This window comes from Sinohyriopsis cumingii, chromosome 11, assembly GCF_028554795.1.
Source record: "Sinohyriopsis cumingii isolate HCF-2022 chromosome 11, ASM2855479v2, whole genome shotgun sequence".
NCBI classification, from domain to species: domain Eukaryota; kingdom Metazoa; phylum Mollusca; class Bivalvia; order Unionida; family Unionidae; genus Sinohyriopsis; species Sinohyriopsis cumingii.
In genome coordinates this window covers 95,643,632-95,651,595 of record NC_142971.1, presented here as the reverse complement: position 1 = coordinate 95,651,595, position 7,964 = coordinate 95,643,632, and positions in this window count along the sequence as shown.

Here is a 7,964-nt window from a genome sequence, read left to right as displayed (position 1 = left end):
GACCTAAATAAAAATTCTAACTTGAAATGAAAAGTTGTCAGGCTTGCTTCAAATGAGAAGTTTCTAAAACTTTTGCTAGAATATGAAAAAAGGCCAAAGTATTTCAGTGTTTTTCTCAAACAACCCCTACAGCATAGACATGTGTCTTCACACTGTAGTGGTTATATATTCAAACCATAGTGGTCACTGATGTGGGGGAGAGTAACCCAACATTACAACAACAAGTTTTAGAGATTAAATTCAAGACTTCGTTAATTTTTGGTGAAGTTTTGGAAAGTTAAACAATATTGTGTCTTCTCATTGCTGTTGAATATGGTGTAATGACCAAAACAGGCACACGAATTTGAAATGATTGTTTAAAACAAGTGATTATTGAAGGCCACAAGCTGTTAAGCAACAAATAATCACACTAAGGAAGATTTCAGGCTCCATGTTTCCTTTTTTCATTATTCTTGAAAAGCTACAAAGGATGTTTCTGCTATAATTTCTGTGCATTTTGGAAATTTTCATAATTTACTTTTGTTAACTTAGTCTAAATTATTTATGAAGACACTGTATATGTGTTTAAGTGCAAGTTTTTTCATTGATAAGGATGGAGCAAGACATGTTTGTATTGGCTAGCAAACCCCACCCCACCCCAACTTGAAATTAATAAACTCATTTTGACTTGTAATGATCCCAGTCTGTGTGGTCTGTGTAAACTAACTTAGATAAACAATTCATTGAAAATAACAGGAGTAAACCACATATCTAAATTGCTGACATGCCTGTAATCAGGTATGTTGATAAACAAATTGAGCCATTTTGGTAGCATGATACTGGCTTAATATTACCATATATACTTGCTTAAAAGTCAGGTCTGGGGGAGTGGTACCTCCGCTTGCATGTCTGCTTGATATTACCATATATACTTGCTTAAAAGTCAGGTCTGGAGGAGTGGTACCTCCGCTTGCATGTCTGCTTGATTTATTACAACATATACTTGCTTAAAAGTAAGGTCTGGAGGAGTGGTACCTCCACTTGCATGTCTGCTTCCACTTTCATGTAATTCAGTTTTCACCTTGAAATGGGCAACATTAAACAATATATGACTATTTGAATTCTGAAAATGATTTGAGAGCATATATTATTATCCATTTCATTATTTGCCAAATAGTAAAAATTAATTGGTCTCCTGTAATAATCATGGAAGTAAAAGATGATAAACATTGCTTGTGGGTGCTGTATTTCCAGGTGACTAATCTTTAGAGATAAGCACCATTTATTTCCAAAAATACCTGTCAAAGAAATTGCACAACTTACCAACAATTATCACCTAGTCACCTTAAAATCTGAACCAACATATAAACAATCTTCGTTTGAAGCCAGCAGTCCTAATACATTCATAGTTCAAACACTGCCTGTATTAGGTTTGGAGTTGCAGTCCTATACTGCCACATGTTGGGTTCAGGGTAGGAAATTTCACAGTGATCCATCCTAGAAAGATTAAATATTTTGCTGTCATTCGGAAAGAAGAAAGAACATATAAAGGATAGACAGATAAGCAAATATAAGGAAAATACATGGACAGTTAACAAACACTTAAATTGCAAAGAATATGACAAATTCAGATTACATATAGAAAACATGAAAAGGACATTATACATGTATCATGAATATGACATTATACATGTATCATGAATATGGCATTATACATATATCATGAATATGGCATTATACATATATCATGAATATAACATTATACATGTATCATGAATATAGCATTATACATATACACGTATCATGAATATAGCATTATACATATACACGTATCATGAATATGGCATTATACATATATCATGAATATAACATTATACATGTATCATGAATATAGCATTATACATATACACATATCATGAATATGGCATTATACATATATCATGAATATAACATTATACATGTATCATGAATATAGCATTATACATATACATGTATCATGAATATGGCATTATACATATATCATCATTGATTGCACACTTCATGATTGGCAGGTACCAAACAAACATAAAATATTCAATCCCTACTATAAAACATATCTCTATATGTGAAAGCTTTGTTATTTCCTAATTTTAAGAAATAATTCAGCTGCTGAAATAAAGAACTTGTAACTATTTATTAATCAAGCAATGTGACAAAGTATTTAAATGTGTGGATGGATTATTACCTTTGGTGGTGGTGCCCACTTCAAGGTGAAAACTGAATTACATGAAAGTGGAAGCAGACATGCAAGTGGAAGTACCACTCCTCTCGACCTGACTTTTAAACAGGTACATATGGTAATATCAAGCAGACATGCAAGCAGAGGTGCCACTCCCCCAGACCTGACTTTTAAGCAAATATATATCGTAATATATCAAGCAGATATGCAAGTGGAGGTACCACTACCAGACCTGATTTTTAAGCAAATATATATCGTAATATATCAAGCAGATATGCAAGTGGAGGTACCACTACCAGACCTGACTTTTAAGCAAGTACATATAGTAATATCAAGCAGACATGCAAGTAAAGGTTCCACTCCCCCAGACCTGACTTTTAAGCAAGTATGTATGGTAATATCAAGCAGACATGCAAGCGGAGGTACCACTCCCCCCGACTTGACTTTTAAGCAAGCATATAGGGTAAAATATCAAGCAGACATGCAAGTGGAGGTACCACTACCAGACCTTACTTTTAAGTAAGTACATATGGTAATATCAAGCAGACATGCAAGTGAAGGTACCACTCCCCCAGACCTAACTTTTAAGCAAGTATATATGGTAATATATCAAGCAGATATGCAAGTGGAGGTAAAACTACCAGACCTGACTTTTAAGCAAGTATATATGGCAATATATCAAGCAGACATGCAAGCGGAGGTACCACTCCCCCAGACCTGACTTTTAAGCAAGTATATATGGTAATATCAAGAGACATGCAAGGGGAGGTATCACTCCCCCAGACCTGACTTTTAAGCAAGTACATATGGTAATATCAAGCAGACATGCACGTGGAGGTACCACTCCCCCAGACCTGACTTTTAAGCAAGTATATATGGTAATATATCAAGCAGATATGCAAGTGGAGGTACCACTACCAGACCTGATTTTTAAGCAAGTACACGGTATATATGGTAATATATCAAGCAGACATGCAAGCGGAGGTACCATTCCCCCAGACCTGACTTTTAAGCAAGTATATATGGTAATATCAAGCAGACATGCAAGTGGAGGTACCACTCCTCCAGACCTGACCTTTAAGCAAGTATATGTGGTAATATCAAGCAGACATGATGCGGCTCATATCCTTTTCTCTACACAGAAGCTGTCATCCATGTTTCATCTATACTGATATATATATATATATATATATATATATATATATATATATATATATATATATATATATATATATATATATATATATATATATATATATATATATATATATATATATTGGTTTGATCATGAGCTTTCAGAAATTTAAAGTTATTGAATTTTTAATATCATGGTGTTTGCATAGGTTTACTGTGGGAACTGAATTAGCACCGTGAGTCCTATAATTAGTACCATGAGTCCTGCATGTGGATTTGTAAAGCACAGGTCTATGTTGTTAGTTTTGCTAATTACTTCTAAACAGACCTGGATCTGCTGCTGCATTATGTGATGGCAGATATGGATCTGTGTAGTTTGCAGATCAGCCCAACTTGTAAGCAAGTATATACAATACTTAGAATAGTTGATGCCACCATATATACTCTTTCATACTTATTTCCATACCACAGGGACAGAACATCAGCTGGTCTAACAATATTGGAATTTAGATCTTGAGAAATGTACTGTAAACTTTCATTTGTTTCCTTATTATTTTAGCAGCATAGACAATATTTTACCCTTCCCACCTAACATTTATCTTCTGATGAGTCACATTTGTATAATAAATTGGGTTTTGGCTTAGTTACGGTATCAATGTTACTTCTTCCTGTTTTCTGTTGATAGAAGTCACATTTGTATAGCACATTGGGCTTCAGTTTAGTTATCAATGTTACTTTTTCCTATTTCCTGTTGATAGAAGAATAATTGACTTGTCATAAGTTTTGAAGTTTGAAGATAGTTTGTACACTTAATTCCTTTATCAGCATCTTAAAAAATCACTGAAAACATTTAGGTCGTATCAATGAAAACATTTAGGTCGTATCACTATTCCTTTGGTTGAACGTGACACTTATGACCCTCTTATCTTGTCACATGCAGGATATAAAGATTACATTTGTGGAGTTTTCTTTGTTTGAACAAAACAAGAATGATTTAAATATGAAGTTTGTGGTTTTCTTGGCGGCATTTTCAATGAGTTTTGATAGCAAATAAACTTATCAGAGAACCAGTGGTATTGAGGAAGTAAGTGTATTAGATCTTGTCGTTCTTTTTCAGGACATATCTAAAGTAGAACATAGAGAAAGTTAGGTAAGAATTCTCAAACAAATAAAATCTTATGAATCATGAATGTTATTGTCTTCAAATAGGAAATGTGCTTGGTGAAATCATATCTATCTGTTGTTGTTGGTGTGGGGTTTAATGGTATTTTTCAGCATATGATAGGCTATACATGGCAGCCAGTATTAATGGTGGAGGAAGAACCAGGGAAAACCCCGGAAAGAACCACCGACCCACGAGAAGCTACTGGCAAGCTTTCTCACATACCAGCATTGGCTGAATTCAAGACTCGAACCCACAGACAGAGGTGAGATGGCAGTGATCCGTAACGGAGAGCGCTTTAGACCACTTGGCCACTCGGGGCCCCCTATCTATCTGTATATCTGTCTTTATGTGATGATGGCCACAGAATATCATGTTTAAACAATGTATTACAAGAGTTATATAATTATCAAAAGTGGAATTTGTATAACCTTTATCTACAATATGCCTTATTATAAGTTATAACCATGCAGGATGAACCCAGATAGTATGGGTTAGAGTGGCACAAAACAAGAATTTACATTTTATAGTTCTAGTAATTGTCTAGAATAATCAAATAATAATTTACATTTTATAGTTCTGGTAATTAGTCTAGAATAATCATATAATAATTTATAGTTCTGTTAATTAGCCAAGGATCATATAATAATTTAAAGTTCTGGTAATTAGTCTAGAATCATATAATAATTTATTTTCAACTCACCTAGTTGTATGGCCAAGTGAGCTTATATTATGGCCCCTGTTTCCATGATCCTATCCATTGTCTGACCACCACCTATTTCCAATTCAATTTAGATTAGACTTTGAATATGAAATTGTATCATAAATCTGGAATGAGTTAATTAATGAGCAAGATCCATGCATATCAGTGATGTGAACTGATAGGACAACCATGTTACCACTCTGGAGTCTATGTTTCTGATCCAGTTTTTATCAAACTTGGAATATTTTCCAATATCATTAAGATTTTGGATGAGTTTGATAATGAGTGAGATATGCATATATTAATGAGGTAATCTTGCATCTGACTGACTGAATTTGTTACAACTTAGAAGGATGTATTTTTGATCCAGTTTTGATCAGACTTAAAATAATGTCTTTATGTTATCAAGATCTTGGAAAATTTTGATAATTAGCAAGATGCATTTATATTAATGAGATCAGTTGATTGGATGGGCATGATACCACTCTGGAAACCATATTTCCAATCTTCTAATTTTAATTGAACTTTAAATATGGGCTTGTAGCATAAAGGTCTTTGACAGGTTCAGTAATGTCAGTGAGATTCCAGCATATTATAGAGATAAGCTTGCATCTCAGGTTTGGCTGAGCTTGTTGCCACCATGGAAGACATTATCTGATTGAACTGTGAATATAGGTTTGCATCCTCAAAATCTCACATGTATTCAGTAAAGCACAGGATGCATATATTTTAATGAGACCTTGCACATGATTGGTTGAGATTGTTACCACTCAAAGGATTGTACTTCTGATCCATGTTTTATAAGGCTTAGTAAATTTGCTTATATCATCAAGATCTTGAATGAGTACAATTATGAGCAGGATCAATACATAATAATGAGGTGATTTTGTATCTGATTGGCTGAGATTTTCAACAGTTTAGAGACTATTTCTGATCATAGTTTTTTTCAAACTTTGCGAATAAGTTTATATCTGGAAGATATATAATGTGTTTTATTATGAGTGTGACCTACAGATATTGATGAGGTGATCATGCATATAATTGACTGAGCTTCTTACCACTTGAAACTGTATTTCTGACCAGATTTACCTCAGTCATACTTTCAATCAAAAGACTCTCAATTATCCAAGGTCTGGGGGTGGCTAGAAGAAAACTTTGGATAATACTGGGGTTCAAATAACCAAAGGTCATGAAGGTGCAAGTGTACCTCAGTCACAGACATAAAACAAATACCATTTTAGTTAATCTAGTATTATGTTTCCTTACTATGTAAATAGGTAGCCATTTATTGCCACAGCATAATACAAAGACAAAAGCAATAGTGAAAATAAACATTGTTATGATTATAATAATCTGCATGGCATACCAATTTATCATTGTCCTCATTATAATAATCAACGTGACATAAAGAAAGACAAACTTATCATTGTCATGATTATAATAATCAGCATGGCATAAAGAAAGACAAATTTATCATTGTCATGATTATAATAATCAGCATGGAATAAAGAAAGACAAACTTATCATTGTCATGATTATAATAATCAGCATGGCATAAAGAAAGACAAATTTATCATTGTCATGATTATAATAATCAGCATGGAATAAAGAAAGACAAACTTATCATTGTCATGATTATAATAATCATCATGGCATAAAGAAAGACAATCTTATCTTTGTCATGATTATAATAATCAGCATGGAATAAAGAAAGACAAACTTATCATTGTCATGATTATAATAATCAGCATGGCATAAAGAAAGACAAATTTATTATTGTCACGATTATAATAATCTGCATGGTATAAAAAATGACAAACTTATCATTGTCATGATTATAATAACCTGCATGGCATAAAGAAAGACAAACTTATCACTGTCATGATTATAATAATCAGCATGGCATACCAATTTATCATTGTCCTCATTATAATAATCAATGTGGCATAAAGAAAGACAAACTTATCATTGTCATGATTATAATAATCAGCATGGCATAAAGAAAGACAAACTTATCATTGTCATGATTATAATAATCAGCATGGCACAAAGAAAGACAAACTTATCATTGTCATGATTATAATAATCAGCATGGCATAAAGAAAGACAAATTTATCATTGTCATGATTATAATAATCAGCATGGAATAAAGAAAGACAAACTTATCATTGTCATGATTATAATAATCAGCATGGCATAAAGAAAGACAATCTTATCTTTGTCATGATTATAATAATCAGCATGGAATAAAGAAAGACAAACTTATCATTGTCATGATTATAATAATCAGCATGGCATAAAGAAAAACAAATTTATCATTGTCATGATTATAATAATCAGCATGGAATAAAGAAAGACAAACTTATCATTGTCATGATTATAATAATCAGCATGGCATAAAGAAAGACAAATTTATTATTGTCACGATTATAATAATCTGCATGGTATAAAAAATGACAAACTTATCATTGTCATGATTATAATAACCTGCATGGCATAAAGAAAGACAAACTTATCACTGTCATGATTATAATAATCAGCATGGCATACCAATTTATCATTGTCCTCATTATAATAATCAATGTGGCATAAAGAAAGACAAACTTATCATTGTCATGATTATAATAATCAGCATGGCATAAAGAAAGACAAACTTATCATTGTCATGATTATAATAATCAGCATGGCACAAAGAAAGACAAACTTATCATTGTCATGATTATAATAATCTGCATGGTATAAAAAATGACAAACTTATCATTGTCATG